Source organism: Aphis gossypii, chromosome 3 (assembly GCF_020184175.1).
Source record: "Aphis gossypii isolate Hap1 chromosome 3, ASM2018417v2, whole genome shotgun sequence".
Lineage (NCBI taxonomy): Eukaryota > Metazoa > Arthropoda > Insecta > Hemiptera > Aphididae > Aphis > Aphis gossypii.
This window is the reverse complement of record NC_065532.1, coordinates 47717902-47735166: the sequence shown is the minus strand read 5'-3', so window position 1 is coordinate 47735166 and position 17265 is coordinate 47717902. Positions and strand designations below refer to the sequence as shown.

General features: G+C 31.0%; 1 long non-coding RNA gene across 1 annotated transcript; it reads left to right on the top strand.

Moving 5' to 3' along the window:
* Nucleotides 1-1578: 1578 nt before the first annotated feature.
* Nucleotides 1579-15305, top strand: LOC126551510 (uncharacterized). Its single transcript, XR_007605435.1, has 5 exons — nt 1579-1992; nt 2168-2287; nt 4057-4256; nt 9614-9683; nt 15057-15305. It is a non-coding gene; the product is annotated as an uncharacterized LOC126551510 (long non-coding RNA).
* The last annotated feature ends 1960 nt before the right edge of the window (nt 15306-17265 follow it).

Here is a 17265-nt window from a genome sequence, read left to right as displayed (position 1 = left end):
TATACACAGCCGTTAAGTCTTAAACAAAACAGTGCGCCAGTGGAGGGTAGTACTTGACGTGGGTGCTTTTTCGCATGACACGGGAGGTCCCGGGAATGTAAATAAAACTCTTTTGTTGTGCGCGCACACACACACACGCGCGCGCTCGAGCGAGCCCTAGACCCTTTTTTCTCTCACCCTCCGTCTGTCTGTCTCTCTCTCTTCGGTGGTGTCTCTCTCACATTTTTCCCGATGATTAGCCCTTCGCGGTGGTTACAATTTATACGCGCATTTAATATATATATACATAGTATATGTACAGCCGCACACACATACGGTCTTTTTTTTCCGCCGCTCTCACTCTTTCACACTCACTAGGTCTGTCTCTCTGTCCCTCCCCGTATCTGCCCAGCCTCGTCGGGCAGTCGTCTCCATCTCAACTAGTATGTGTGTGTATATATATATATATATTAGTTCTGTGCCCCGAGGACCCGAATCGGATTAGCCGCCGCCGCCTAAGTCCTGCCAGAAAACAACGCCATGTATTCATATGGGTGTGCGCTTTTTTTTATATTTTATATGCTTTTTCGTTTCGTACGCGCTTGTGTATTGACAAATTGGCCGTGTGTGATATCGAGGCCGAGGGGTCGAGTGATATATATACATGTGTGTGTGTGTGTGTGTGTTACGTCAAGAGCGTGCGTATATGTGTATATTGTATATACGACAAACAACACGCGTGGTTCGAGTAAATTAAAAACGTCATTAACGCGAGCACGGGCCACCGCCGTCGATATAATAATAATAATATAATGATAATACTCTCAGGCGGGCGGTCTCTCGGGATGGTGGTTTTTTTTAGTTTTTTTTATTTTATTTTAGATTTTTTTTTTTTACCCTTTCCGATCCAAACGATCGACTCATCGACTAGCTTTCCGTGTCAATATGTCATCAGCGCGTTGCGACAATTATATACTTATACGTTATATTAGATAATAAGCAATAAATATTATATTATTATAGGAATACTCGTAAGACGCGCGTCGCATTCGCACGGTCTACTTCCTGCAAAGACCGAAGACATAAATTGTGTTGATTACTGAAGACGTAAATTTAATTTTTTTCGTTTCGTAAACTACAGTATTTACGAATAGATAAACTATTTATGTACAAAATTCCAAAAACTTTTGATTTAATAGTCAAATTAACAATAACGAAAACAACACTGAAGATACCAAAATATATTATGTGTATATTATAGAGTATAACTGCGATGGAGAAAAAAATAACCTGATTGTGCATAAAATAAATTATAAAATTATAAAATAATTATAATCAATATTTTTATTTCCTACATTTAATTTTTATCAAAAATAATGTTTTATACAATTTTCATACTTTTAGTGTGCTATGATACAATATGTACGCGTCAAGGCCGTAGCCAGAAAAATATTTTTTTTTTTTGGGGGGGGGGGGGGGTTAATGTATAATATGTTATATTATGTAATAACATATTAAATTTTAACTATTGTTTTATTTCAAAAAATATTTCGGGGGGGGGGGGGGGTTGAACCCTAAAGCCCCCCTCCCCCCATTGACTATGGACTTGATACGCGTACCCATAACTTAATTGTTTTATGATTGTTTTTAGCGATAAAGATTGTTATTTTTTGTTTTAGAACCTAAAGCACCAATATTTTTTAAGTCTTTATTCTTCCCGAATATAATGTATGTAGGACCTATATGATAATCAGCAAAACGTAATCTCAGAATTTTTGGTAGAATATTGTTTATGGAGAGACAATAAAGACGTAAAAGTAAACAAAAAAAAACTGTACAACACGAAACTACCTATTATAATTTATTTATAGAGTACTTTATACACGGTCACGATTTATTATTAAAATATTTTCGATCGAAAAAAAACATTCACGATATCGCACACGGCTTGGATTTTTCGCAAGGCCTGATAATGTTAAGCGACGGGTGTTTCATTGGTTGGTAAGACAATAGGTAATTTTATTTTATGACGAATACATATATATGGGTGTATTATATGATAATGTCTGTTTTGTTCGTAGCACTTAAAAAACTTTAATAGTTGATCAAGTTTTCGCATTAATTTTTATAGTTTTTGTAATTTGTATATTTAAAAATAAAAATAAAAATATTAAAAGTGTTTTTATAGGTTTTAAGGACTTCAGAGAGCATTTCATTTCTGCCACTGTAGCCAAAAAGGGTAGTTTAAAAATTAAATTTTATTCACCCTCAGAAAAACGGAGTGGAAATAAAAAGGCGCCCGAGGTTGGTAAGTCAAAATAAATCGTCAAGTATGCTTGTTCAGATTTTTTTTTCGTTCCCCCACGAAACATTGTCTAAACCATCAGGTCAGGTTTTTACTCAAAGACTTTTCAAAACAACCGTATTTCAAACGGGAAATTCTCTTTGAGAACTTTGATTTTCTCTAAACGAACCATATTTTTATTGAGCTCAAAATAAAAATAGTTAAAATACTGTACCTAATACATCAATAACTAAAATAGTTCTTTTATATTATGTTACTATTTCATTTAATGCAATATATATTTTTATAATTCTTGGTCACATATCTAAATGAAATTTACATAAAATAACAAAAATATACATTGTCAAGAGTTTTATTATTATGACAACGGTCAACGACTGATCAATGATCATAAAACTTTACACTCCCAATTATGTCTTGCATTACCATGTATTGATTCAAGCTAATAATTATACTATTTACTATTTTGAAAAAATTAACATAAAATACAGTATATTAATCTAATATAAGCAGTAAAGATGCTCGCTATCTAAAAATAGATATTTTAGACATTAATCATAATATTATACCAAGTTTTACGTTCAAATCGCCTATTGGTCTGAATATTATAATAATAATATATAATAGGGTTTCTCATATCATGATAAATAAAAAGTTTCTGCATCGATGCAGTTATTTGTATTTGTACAGTATACTACATTGTACACTGAACAGTGAACACACACCTTTAACTTTATTTATTGTTTCATAATTTAGTATATAGTTATTTATCCAAGTTTTAAAGTACTTTACTCAAAGAATAAATTAAATCAACCCATATTTTAAAGGCCAATCAAACCAATCAAAATTTCAAAAAAAGTATCTATTATGTATTTAATTATTTAATTTTATTTCTTTTTCTATATAAAGAAATATTTGACCTCACTTATAAAAGTACATTACACTATTTATAGAAAAATTAAATTATTATAAATGTTTTCTATTTCTTAACAATTAAAACTTCATCAATACTTTAACCCACAGATTTTTATTGAATTTATACTTATTAAAAAACTCTAGTTTTTTTTTTTTTTATTTATTCTTGTAAACTATAACAATATACAATAATTACCCCTCCGATAATAAATCACCATTTTTTTTAAAAAAATACAACTATTAAGGGATTTTTTTTTTATTTGTCTTGTCGCGTCTCGTATTAAACAATACTTAATATCTACTTTCAAACACGTTTATCGTAAAATATCTTTAGCATATAAATAAAAACAATATACATTTTTATTAATTTGTATATCTACTCAATTCACTTGAATTATCATTGAATTAGATTTTTTTTATTCTCACTCAAATTCAAACCTCTGTGTCACCAAGACATTGGTAACGAGATTCCGCATGCGTTTATTTTCTCACTATTTTCTTAGCTGTATCACAGGAACTTTATTTTTTAAATTCCAATCAATTAGTTGTATTTTTAGCGTTAATATTTTTTAAGTGGACTAACTAATTATAAAATTCAAACTTAAAAACAGTATCTGTGTTTGTGTATTAAATTGTTACCGATTTTCTATTATAAAGAAAAGCATGATTATTTTTAAAATGTAAAACTTTAAATACTTATCATATAAATTGCATAAATATTGAAATATCGTAAAAATACCACCGTGAAAACGATAGCTTCTATAGGCTGCCTCCAAATAATGTTCTTATATTTTTCTTCGTAGTTGAATTTAATGACTGTTACTTACACATTAATGTATTTTCTCCTATTACTTTAGGGCTAGTGAAAATAACAATCAGGTTTCCACCAGTACGTTACCGCGAGCCGCATTTGTTAGCCATAGATGATTGCCTCCGAATATTTACACTTTGGATGATGCCAAGCGATGACAGAACCTATTACGAGCAAATACCGTTACTCAACCACCTTGATCTTCGGTCACCCCGATGACTGGTAGGATATCATTATATTTGATCGGTGAGCTCATAATTATTTATTATTATTGACTTAGCCACACCGTGGCCGGAGTCAGCCTTATTCTGGTTGGTTGTTCTGCTGACGTTTTATGTTCTGGTATGCATAGACACCGGGGGTCAATCTTTCCCCCTAGGGATGCACTTTTTTATGGTCCAATCCCGAGTTATATAACTTATTTCGGGGCTACCCTACACATCTGCTGGGCGTTTCCCAATTTGCAACCTAGGGACGCAATCAATGGTATGTGGTGCACACGTGAACATCTTCTCTCTTATAAATAGTTCTTATTTTAGTATTTGTATACCTACTGAGTACTGAGCAGTTACAGTAATCGCAGGTATCTATTTTAAATTTATCAAAAATCATCGACTACATATTATTAGGTATAAATAAAAGTCATCGTATGATTCACGTTTTCAAAAGACCACCACAACTTACAGAAATTTTATCAAGTTGCATCTTTAGGCGTAATACGTATAAATATTTGATGTATTATTTTATAATTTTATTAATAGTTAAATAATGTGTTTATTTGTTAAAGCGAAATTTTATAATATACTGTAGGCCTGGTTAGGTAAAATATCACATACACTTGATATTATACCTTAGTATGGTACCTACTAAAGTTACTCATTTGCAACTATTACTTGTTATTTAAATGCTAAAGATACGATGTTTAGTTTATTAGGATTTACGGATTTAAGATTAGATTAAAAAAAAAAAATTATGATTTAGAAAGTAAATAATTCATATTTATTGAGCTTTATATTATTTACAATAAATATACAGAACATTATTTACAATTTATTTTATAGGTAATAGTTTTAATTATATAACTGTCAATTACAATCTATACAAATAATATACACTCTGAGAATACGATAATAGAATAAATATAATAATAAAATTGCTTTCAAATATAACTACCTATATATTTATATATATCATAATGGCATAAAACTGCATTATACCTCTAACACACAAAACAGTGATTTCCTCTTTGTTGAAACGACTTAATTTTTTTAAATTGTCATATGTATTTTAATTTTTTATTTTAATACGTATATAATAATTATTATAAAATTTTATTCATTTTTATCTCTTGCTAAATAATGCTTATAATTACTTGATAAGACATTTTTTGTCTTGTATATTCGATTCTGATAAGAGATATAATGGTATACAGACATACAGTGACTAATATGCATTAACTTAGCAATTATTTGTTTTTTTTTTTTAAAAAAAAAACACTTACCAATGATTTTCGGTAGAATCTCACAACATGGTTAAAACAACGATGAGTGCTTGATTTAAAACCCGTTAACTATCCTACTTTTTAACTTTATACAATGTATAAGATCATAACTAAATAATTAGTATTCTTATTGGTTCTGTATACAGAAACACATATACACATCAGATTTATCGGTAATAACTAAAATCACAGGTCACTTGCCCGTTGGTGTCGACATACATTGAACCGGTGTTGATCAAGTCTTAACTTTCTATACATAGACGTATAACACTGCAATACAATTACCATAAAATTAATGAATTTTATTGTAATGATATTACATAATATTTATTTTTATACAAGTGTTTAGTGAAAACAAACGTTTCTATAATCTACACTCCGCTCATCTTAACTTCAATTAGATAGATACTTATAAGTTATAACTAAGAATCGAATTATTTTGTAATTTTATTGTGTTCAGAAATTATGTAAAAAAATATTTTTTCACAAACGTTTAAAAAAATTTAAGAAAAACATATATTGCATATGCTTATGTTTTTTTTATTTTTAAAAAATTGTAAATAATCCTTTAAAATAATTTGCATTAAAACTGAATTGCATTGTTCTTGCATATTCAGCTAATATATGATCATCACGACATATACCTTTGTTGTATTAATCGATAGATACCTACGATATAAGCGTTTACTGTATGAGTAGTTATGATAATAATAATAATAATAATGTAATTTTTTTTTTTTTTTTTTAGAAAAGACTTTTCCTACAAGGCGTATAGGATATATTAATTTCAAACTTTAGTTTACTTGATATTAATCGACTATTTGATCACAAATAACTGTCATAACTATATTAGCTTAACACTTTATTTTTAGTTATCTAATAATTCTTATTTTAATATTTTAATTTTCTACATTTTATGGCAATTTTCTGCACTAAACTGGCCAAAATTGACTGTCAAAAACAATACTTTGCTGTCGCTTACGTAGTGTTGCAACCATAAATCATAATAAACGTTTTAAAAACGTATTAAGTGTTTTAAACCTTTAAACATGTTACTAAAACGTGTCAGAAACGATAATAGCATAATACCTATTATTGTTTTAGTATTAAATATCAATAATAACCCAATAAGTTATAATACGTATAATAATATCATATTTATCGGATCGATTGAGGGTACCAGATCACATATTATAAGTTATATCCCACGAGTCCGTCCATGAACGTATATTTTCGTAGTTCAATTACCTGACCAAGAGAACAATCTATCTTCACAAATATAGCAGCGAAAAATAAAAATTCCACAAATACCTACTCAATTTGTACAAATATCTACGTACAAATTGATGGTTATTCAAACATGTAAAACCGGAGGGCTGGTTTGACATACGTCTCGATACCGTGTAGATATTTCTGTCGATTACGAACATTTATAAGTAAACGCACGCGAGACGTCGTATTATATACCACACCCATATCGACTTATAATAATATAGATTACACACAATAAACATCGTGACTAGTGTCGCTGCGTAGTAAGTTGTCTTCGTGTTATAACAGCGCGACGTTTTTCTTTTGATCCGAAGATAAACACTCGTCACATATTTTAAATTTTAATAGCTATATATGATATATTATTTTTGTAGTAAAATATCTTTCATTATTTCGTAACGATCCGTTTCTATAGACGAAATTGTAGATCTCCTACCGTGATATTTAAAACCGTGCAATGCGAAATTGAAGATTAACAAATATTACGACTAATACGACTATCTTATGCGCGGTATATTGTGTTAGTAAATACAGTAATAATTGCAATATAATTTACTGTAGAATATATACTTCGTGAGTTTAAGTGATAGATATACACAATAATCATGTACAATTTAAAAAATTACAACACTCGTTATTCCATTAAAAAACAAGAACAATTTTCGGCGCAACACGCAAAGCTTTTATATGTATAAATAGTAAAATTAATAACAGTGATCGATACTTGCCTACGGTTTTTTGTTCGAGAATAAATCGATAGTGATAATCGTCGAAGATTTCTTTGATAATATTGATATATATATTATAATGTTGTAGGTATAACCTATAAGGTTAGGTTGAGAATCGCTGACCTATATCATAATACAAGTACAAATAATTTGGCAGCAGGACTCCACAGTAGACTTACCCTTTTCGGTCGAATCGTGACGATTTTCCGGTGTTCCCCGTAGTTTTGCGTGTGCGGCTATTTTTTTTCTTATCGAGCGCGCATTTCAAACAATAATAATAATAGAAAAAAACCGTCCTTTTGTTCGTCAAGTGTGACACGAGCACAAAAGAGAGCCGTATGGAGTAAAAATAAAATCTAAAAAACAACCGCCCACAATGGTTATACAGTACCCGGCGTGCCGCCGCGTTCGTACACACGCACACGTACACAAAAATACACGTGCGTATAAAATATTATGTTCGATATGCAATGCGACTGGTGTGGGTGTGAGTCATCGGCTAACGAGGCAAACCTCATGTTTGCGGGAGGGCAAATTCGCACGCGGATCTGATAATAACAACCGTCCTCGCGGTATACACACCCCAGTGCATATTATACAGTCGTTTTAAAATTGATAATTTGTCCCTTTAAACTCGCGGGTGGTTGACGCGTACGGACGGAAAAAAACCGTATTAACAACAATAATAATAAAAAAATCGACCGGTTCTTTTGTTAAAGTCATGTACGCCGCCGCGCCCCGCGCGCGTATGGTAATATTTCTCATTCGTCGTCATAGTCGTCGTCGTCGTAGCCGTTTTTTTCTATATTATACATCACACACACGGTATATAATATATATACATAGGACCGCTCGTTATAACCGCAACAAATTGGGCCCCCGAGCGCGTGTTTCCGTCTTAGTCGTGTTCAGCGCGCTCAGCATTATATACGTGTATACCATATATTATATTATGTTATATATTATTCGCGATAAGTATACTAGATTTGCAGCTAGACCTCTCTACGGTGGGCACTAATTATTATCCGCTCATCGATGTGAATTGAACGGTAGATTATTGTAGGACAACTACAACTTCCATCGAGGGTAATAAATACAGAGACTGTAGATGTCAATTCTAATTGACTTACCTACCTATATGTATATCTAAATTAATAAAAGGCTATGTTTATGTGTTTGTGTGTGTAAGCGATCCACAACCAAGTGTATCGCAATCATATAATTCTGAATTTTGGTGTGTTGATAATCCAATAAATATGGAAGATAAATTTTAAGTTTTCTATTTTAAAGAGGAATTCGCATATTGGAATTTTTTAGCTCATATTTTATTGTTGTTGTCATAACGGGTTACAAGAAATAAAATAGTTTTTATATAAATTGTATACTTATATTTTATAATGAATGATAAAATCCACCTAAATTACCGTATAGAAAATATGTGTAGTTTATACTTAGTGGAATTTATAACAGATGTCATCTACTGGTATTATTTAATTTTTAGCGGAATACGCAGCGCCTATATATGTAGCTACGAACTCGTAGAGACACAGCCGCTTGTACATTTTATGACATTTTTATTAGCGTTTAAGACTTAAGATATGCGCAAGTATATTACAAATCTGCTGCCTATTCGTGCGAATAAAATCAGATTTCATGGGAACTGTATCAAACTCAATTCCACCACAAATATATCGTAACAGTTTTATTACAATATAATATGATACTTCACACATGACACATATATGTATTATATAAGCTTTATATTACAGATACGAAACGATGGGAGTTTACCAATTGCGCTTAAAATTACTTTTTTATATAGCAATTGCACTTTAAACATTTAAGGATCGATAGACCAATTGTGCTCAAAAAATTTTACGATAGATACCCAAGGAGTTTTAATTGTTTAATAAATTAATACTACACTAACCGATTTTATTGTTAATATTAATATATAATTTAATATAAATTAATAATTTTTTTTCTTCACATTTATCAAGTTACTTTTTATTGTCAATTATTCAACTAAAGCCTTTTATAACTTTTTACCAACAACTACATCAATATATTAATATAATGATTGATTTATTATTGTTTTATAGATACAATTGTCAAGTAACCAAAATATGTAATACCTCCAAAATCATCTAGAATGTTGTGCACAATAACAAGGTGAGATAAAATCATTTTGTTTTTTACTATCTCAAATTTATATAGTGGAAATCTTAAGTCGATCATAAATTTAATGACAAAAACGTAAAACATTTTAATCGTGTATCTAAATAACGAACGTGTAGCCCTCCGTTTGTACCTACTAACCTCGCAAAAACACATAACCTGTCTATTATCACAGAAAGACATTGTATAATCCTTATTTTGCATTTTCTAATTTGTGGATATATAACAGTGATAAATAAATATTTAAACGTATTTTTGTAGAACATATTTTAACATTTTCGAGGCTCTCTTCACATTTTCTTTTAGAACTTTAAAATCTCAAGTCTATACATAAAGATATCGTTTACCTCACATACAACAATAATGTGATTTGTATCAAAATGTTTTTTTTTTATATATCGGTAAATCGAATAAAATACGACTATTGCAACTGAAGTTATGTTCATAATTAGCGCATTTCGTAGTCATCCATAAATTTAAACGAGTGTTTATTTTAATCTATATAGTATTTAGCTAAAAAAATATGTAGGAACACATTTTCGGAAATATTGCATTTGAAAATAATTTTCACCGTAAAATCGATACTCCCAATACAGTGGGACTTTATGTTTCATTTTTCAAGAATTATTTCGAATTAGACTTAATGACTGAATTTTGTTCGAGTGTCTGTACGACAGTGATTTGGAGACGCAGCGGCGTTGGTCGTGCTGTAATTATATAAACGGAAAAGTCTATAGCTTTTCCACCGTTGGGTCCGGCGTACAATTATATGCCGCTGGTCAGTAATTATCGCACACGATTCGCGTTCAGATTTATAAGGAAAAGACGTGTGCGTCGTTTTGTTTAATATTATTATGTTGTCAACGCCGCCAATCGGAAAACCGTCCGTAGCGATCGGCCAGAGCTGTCGGCTAAAGCTGTCGCCGTAAGTCGAAAAACACCACACCTCTCGCGTTCAACTCGCCCGCGGACTCGGCAGCCCACGTATATAATATTATATACACATATATATATGAGTGTGTATATATATATTATAATATACACACACACATGGACGCCAGAATCCGCGATACGCGTATATATTATATACTTACGTCACATATCGTCGTGTGCGCTAACAGTTTCGAGGCGGATGTGCAAAATCGTAGTCCCCTCTGCGGCGACAATGATGTATAATAATCCTTTTCAGGCGTTCTCTCACGAGCGCTGAGAGATTAACCGGCAAACCGACGGTGACAAGCAAACAACGACGGCGTCAACGTCTATTTAACGTTCAATCAAACAAACGGGCCGGCGGCGGCGCGCGCACGCACAATTATTTCTCGTCGTCGTCCCCGGTGACCGCAAACACGCCGCAAATCGATTATTGTTTCGGCGGGCGGAAGCTGTACCTACGTGCATTATACGCCGTGCTCGTTCGCGGGGTGTGCGCATTGTCGTACTCGAAATATGCGCCCGTGTGTGGTGCGGAAGCCGTTTGTTCAATATGAAATCCTCTTCCGGACAGTAGTGATACGGCTTATAGTTAGAGTAACTTGGCGGATACATGAGACCTTTCGGATATAAGTCTAATGTTCCGCAGCTATTTGCCCGGCCCTGAAACCCCAATAAAGTCATTATTACTGCATGCGTCACATATTTAACTATATACCACCATTCGTGGCCCTATACCAGTAGTGGTGGTAAATACTAAAACTCTATATTAAGCTAAAATATTATTACAATAGTTACTTATCACGGCGGTGGCTGAATCTCTTAGCTATTATTGGAGATGCTGATTAAGCCCCGCCAAACATAGTCAAAAAGTACTGCAATACTCTACCTATACAGCAGTTTTTGATAAATTAATTGGAAACAAAATACTCGCTATATGTATACAGTCCGAAGATAACGAGTAAATATCAGTAAATTTCAAGAACTAAGTCAACACGGAATATTTTTCTCTTTACACAAATCTGTCAGACGATGTTGGATAATAATATGTCACATACTCACATACGTGGTATTCTGTCGGAAGAATGTCTAGAATCGGTTCTTTTTCAATCGAAAAATGTGTAGAAATCAATTGCGAAATCAGAAATGACAATGGAAGACTTTCAAAAACTCAGAGCACTCGAGGGCATATTGTATGGACGAGATTTTCGGATTTACAAATTCGACCGCCGACAACACGTCAAAACGATTTAAACGCTCGATAGATGGACCTCCGCTACTGCGAGCGTCGTGTCTGATCATCACTGGGAATTGCTAGTCATTTACGATTTTGTCGTGTTTTTCAAAGCTTATAAATAATATTTATCCATCATGTAAAATTTATCGTATATGACGTATACAATACACCAATAATATATATCAGTCTCCTAGGGTGTTTCCTGGGAGTGATCAATTGTAACGTGGCCGGGGAAGTGACCATTTAAAATATGAAATAATTAGAGAAGATATAGTTCAGACCTCTTATGGATATTAAATATATTATAGTTACTAAAGACGCGAAATAGTTAGAAAGTTAAAGCAACTTTTAGCTTTATAACTTAACTATGGTATAAAGCTATAAATTTATAAAACATCCTAAAATCGTAACTAATTTAATTTGATATTAAAATAACTTAACTTTTTTCAGTTGATTTAAAAATAATCCGTCGAGTTATACTAAAAGTTTTTTGAAATAATTGGTTTTTATGGTATCTTATATACATTATTTATGCAGTTAAAAAAAAATCACTATTACAACCTTGTTATGTTTCCTGATAAAATTATATTATATTTAAATAGTCACAAAATATTCTTTATAATACAATCCACTTAATGATTAAAAAAGAATAACATTTTTTAAACCAAGTTAAATAACACTTTTTTCCATATTAATTTTACTTACCAAGTTAAATTTATCATTATTTTTAACTATTAACTTGGAACTTAGCGATCTTGTATTCACTTAGTTCAACTTAACTTGAGACTTGAGTTAATTATTTTCAGTAACTTGTCCACCTTTGATATTTACTGCAGCAACTTATAGGACTGGAGGATAATAGGGGCTTATAATTTATATAATAATTTAAATAAAAATAACTCTGTTTTTTTCAGTTATTATTACGTTTTAATGAGAACCGGAAATTTACAAATATTATAAATCAGATAAGTTTCATATTAATAGATGGCCGTATCGTATAATGCTATAATATCATTCGGTTTAATACCAAAAAATTATCTCAACTAATGGGGGGATAGTAATAATAGTCTTGCAAGTATTCACGGAAAAAAATAATTGACTTAATACCCGGAAATTGAGCACCTAAAAATTAATCGTGGTGCTTTAATGTACAACTAATTTACGAATCCTGGGTAAAACCACCTCGTAAATCAAACGATTATTTACTCCTCTGATCTAATATCTCAAGTTTGAAAATCCTGTTAAAAAGTCTGTAATCGTATATCGGGTGTAAAATGTTCAACCTAAATCCAACGAAACATAAGAACCTACTTTAAATCCAATTAATGTTCACAAAATGTCGATTGAAGTTTGTAAAGCTCTACCTATACGACCCCTCATTCTAATACCTTAGATATACGGACTTAAGTTATGTAGAACGATTTAGAATAGTCATTGAAGGGAATCGAAAGAGGATTACTACAATATATAGTTACATAATATCATTGGAGGCACATTATATAAATATCATATAATAATAACATAGGTGCTAGAGGTGCCTACATCTGATTTCTCTGCAAGTTTACAATACTACACGTATCAAATGCAGACGTATACCTACTGCGATTAAGGTATATAATATGTATAATATTCGTCCTGCGTTCATAGAATCCGTATTATATTACCTATATGTACTATAATTCGGTAAACCGATCGTAATCGTATTAAAAATAAAATTTAAAATGTTTCAATAACCGATCATTTTCTCGTTCATATAGTATGTATATGTAACTAAAACGCGGTGAGTTCTAGCTTCTGTGTATATTATATGTTATTGTTGAAAATTTAAATAATAGAGAACGCCCCCAGTATATATAGGTATCTGGTATATATACACATGGAGTGATGGACAACCTATACATTCTATGAGGACGTATACCAAATCGAAAGCACAATAATCATTATACTGCACGTATACACGGTATCATTTGGTCATTCGAACCCGAACGAATTATCCGCGCGCGTAACACGATATCATTATAATATTAGGTATATATTATAATGGGATTCGAAAACAATATATACGTAAGATGCGGTGCTGCAGAGAAGTCAAAATTTCGTCTTGGAACGTATACAGCATATAGGTACCACTCATAATAATAATAATATAATGTAAGTCATTAAACAGTGTGTGTGTAATGTATAATCAAGTACTCGCCTATACATAGAAGATCGATGCATAATATATAATATTGGTTTGTCGGTATGTATACATATGCGTGTCGTGTCATTATACGTATATAAGTCGTTCGTATAAACAGGGTTATGTGTATATATTTACGCGCAAGGTATATTATATATAGAATAAAAAATATATACAACGGGCTACCAATCCGAAAACAACGCGTATTACGATAATATATAATATTACGATATAATATGTATACGTGTGCTTATGGATCGCCGTGTGTACAATTATTATTATATATCCTTTACTATTATTATGCGGCAATGTATTTCCGATGGAATTAAATGGTTTTTTTTTTAAAATTTTTTTCTTTTTGATTTCATAGTCACCATAATAATATATAATATTATCATGATAAATACACGTATAACTATATTATAATATGTGTATAGCTGCAGGTAGTCGACTGTACGGCGACTACTGTCCTCGTACACGATATACTCAATAACATATTTTCGTCTGCCGCCACCGCCGCCGTTAGATCATTTTTATTTTTAATGTGTATCGAAAACGATCGTCGTACATAATACACACAATATGATGATACACATAGAATTAAATAGCGTATGTGTATATTATATAGGTGGCAGTCGTTGGTTTAACGAGAAACGTTCAGCAGATCGAATACACACGATAATCTCGAAACGAGACGATTTTTTCATTCTTTCGTTCGATATCCTCCAAACAGTGTATAATAATATATAATAATAACGTAACATATCAGCTGCCACCCGCGATCGAGTGCTATCGGTTCACATAACATAATTATATATATATACCTACTTTTAAATCCGACATAACATTTTCAATACAACCCGTTTATATATTATTGTGTACAAGTCCATTTGATCTATACAGATCGACGTGCGTACAATATAATATTATTGTTTCAGAGTAAGCATAGAGATATCTTATACTACATATATATATATATTATATAATACCTATCATCTAATTTTTTTTTTTACAGAAGAGATGATGCGAATTTTGTTCCTTCGTCAACATGCAATGATGTGATCCATAAAGTTAACAACAAATGTTACATACCCCAGACATACCCCTATACTAATAATTGTCTTGGTTATTTATTGTATAGTTCATAAATATACTTTTATAATCATGACTGAGAGTTTAATGCACTGAAGGAAATAGGTATACGTGCTTTTAAAAAAAGGAAAAAGAATACCGGAGTATGCAAAGTTATAATATTATCACATTAGAAACTACGGTGAGTCAGCATTTACTCAAAATCTATTGACAGCAAATACATAATATTATATACTATTATAATTATTAAACATTATTAATATAGTACATACAATATTTTCGCAAAAACTAACTAAACTTACCGTATTACTATTTGATAATGAAAATACATGATAAATATTAAATCAGTCTAATACATTACAATATAAATAATAAATATATCATAAAATATACTTAATAATATAATTGACTGGCCGCGTGGCTTGGCGTGGATTGATATATGATAATTAATATAATATTATAAATTAACTTGTAACTGATACTTATTAATAATTAAGTTTTTATACAACTAATGCATTTTTATTTAAAATAAAAAAATTAACATGACAAATATAAATATATACAGAAGGTATAACCATGATCTGAATACCTGACACATTTAAATGTAATTTTAATGTTAGAATTATTTTATCTTCACAATACACTATATATATACGATTCATTTGACACAGCTTAACTTGAAGTTTTTTTTTCCAATAAATGTAATTTTAAATTAATTTCAAGCTAAATATAAAAAAATAATTTCAAAAACATTACTTAATAATTTTCAAGATTTTAGATATAATTTTTAATTGTTGGTGTTAAAATGATCATCCCGCGAGTATCTATAACTATTAACTATACATATAAATTATAAGATAAATAATTGTAAATAATCGAACACCGAACCGGACACGATTCGACTAAGTGCCTACCATAACGTTTAACCTTGCAGCTGCAGGACCAATAGACCGCAAATCATTTTTAAAAGAGTGTTTGTGTAACAACCCGTGAGAGGCCACCTGCATACACTCTACAAATAAAATATATTAGTATCTGTTTACATGTAATATGTACGATGATTAAATTGTAAATGATAATATTCTATACTCATAGATGTTTCGGTAATAGTAATATTTATTGGTACGAATCGAAACCGGCGCACTTACAAATTTTCTTTTATAGACATTTTTGTCACGTAGACACGTAGTCCATCCAACTGTTTCTAAAAATCGCAATAAACAATAACACAAATTCCTCGACATTCGAGATTTTCGTTTATGTAGGTATTTAGATAATTGTACAATAATTAATGCGCAATTTTGAGGGGTAGGTGGGTCGATTACCTCAAATACATTTTAAGATGTTCCTTCCTGTTTTGTAGTTTAGTTCATAAAAAAAAAAAATAATACCAGCATTACTTCAATCGCTTGCAAAAATCTACTACCTACGCACGCTTATAATTGAAACTTTTGAAGTAAACAAGTATAATAAGTCATGAAATGTTTGTCAGTCTGTTGTAATTTTTGAGAGTGTAATAAAAAGGATTTGAAGTGGTGGCGTGTGGCGTGGGGTGAAGCCACCCACGGTTATATATTATACGTATATATTAATTAGGTATAGGAACAAAATACCTCAATTATTTATTTTCCAAGTCAAGCGTTGACAGTGATACAGCATTATATTTAATTTTTATTTATATTTATAGTTATTACGAGCGACATTTCATTATTTTTCATAGGGAAGCCAACAGTAGCTCAACCAATCACTTCTATACGGATTAATCTTTGAAAATGATTAAAAAAACACAACATCTGTTCGATATCATTCTTTTAAACGCCCTTTAAGATATTTTCTTTCTATTACAATTTCAAACTTTTAGCAGTCTTTTTAACTATATAGTTAATAAGTCATGTACCATTTTAGTATATTATGTATTATATAATAACGGACTCACCGATACTTAAAATACATTATAATAATACCATAATAAACGCGTCGTTCAGAAGTATAATATATAATATGATACATTTAAACTTAGAAATGTTATGTGTTTTGCAATAAATTTCGACATAGCCAAAGCTGCTGTTTGTGACATCGATAACTTATGCGTAGGCGGCTGTAGTAGCAGCGATATAATTGCATAACTACAA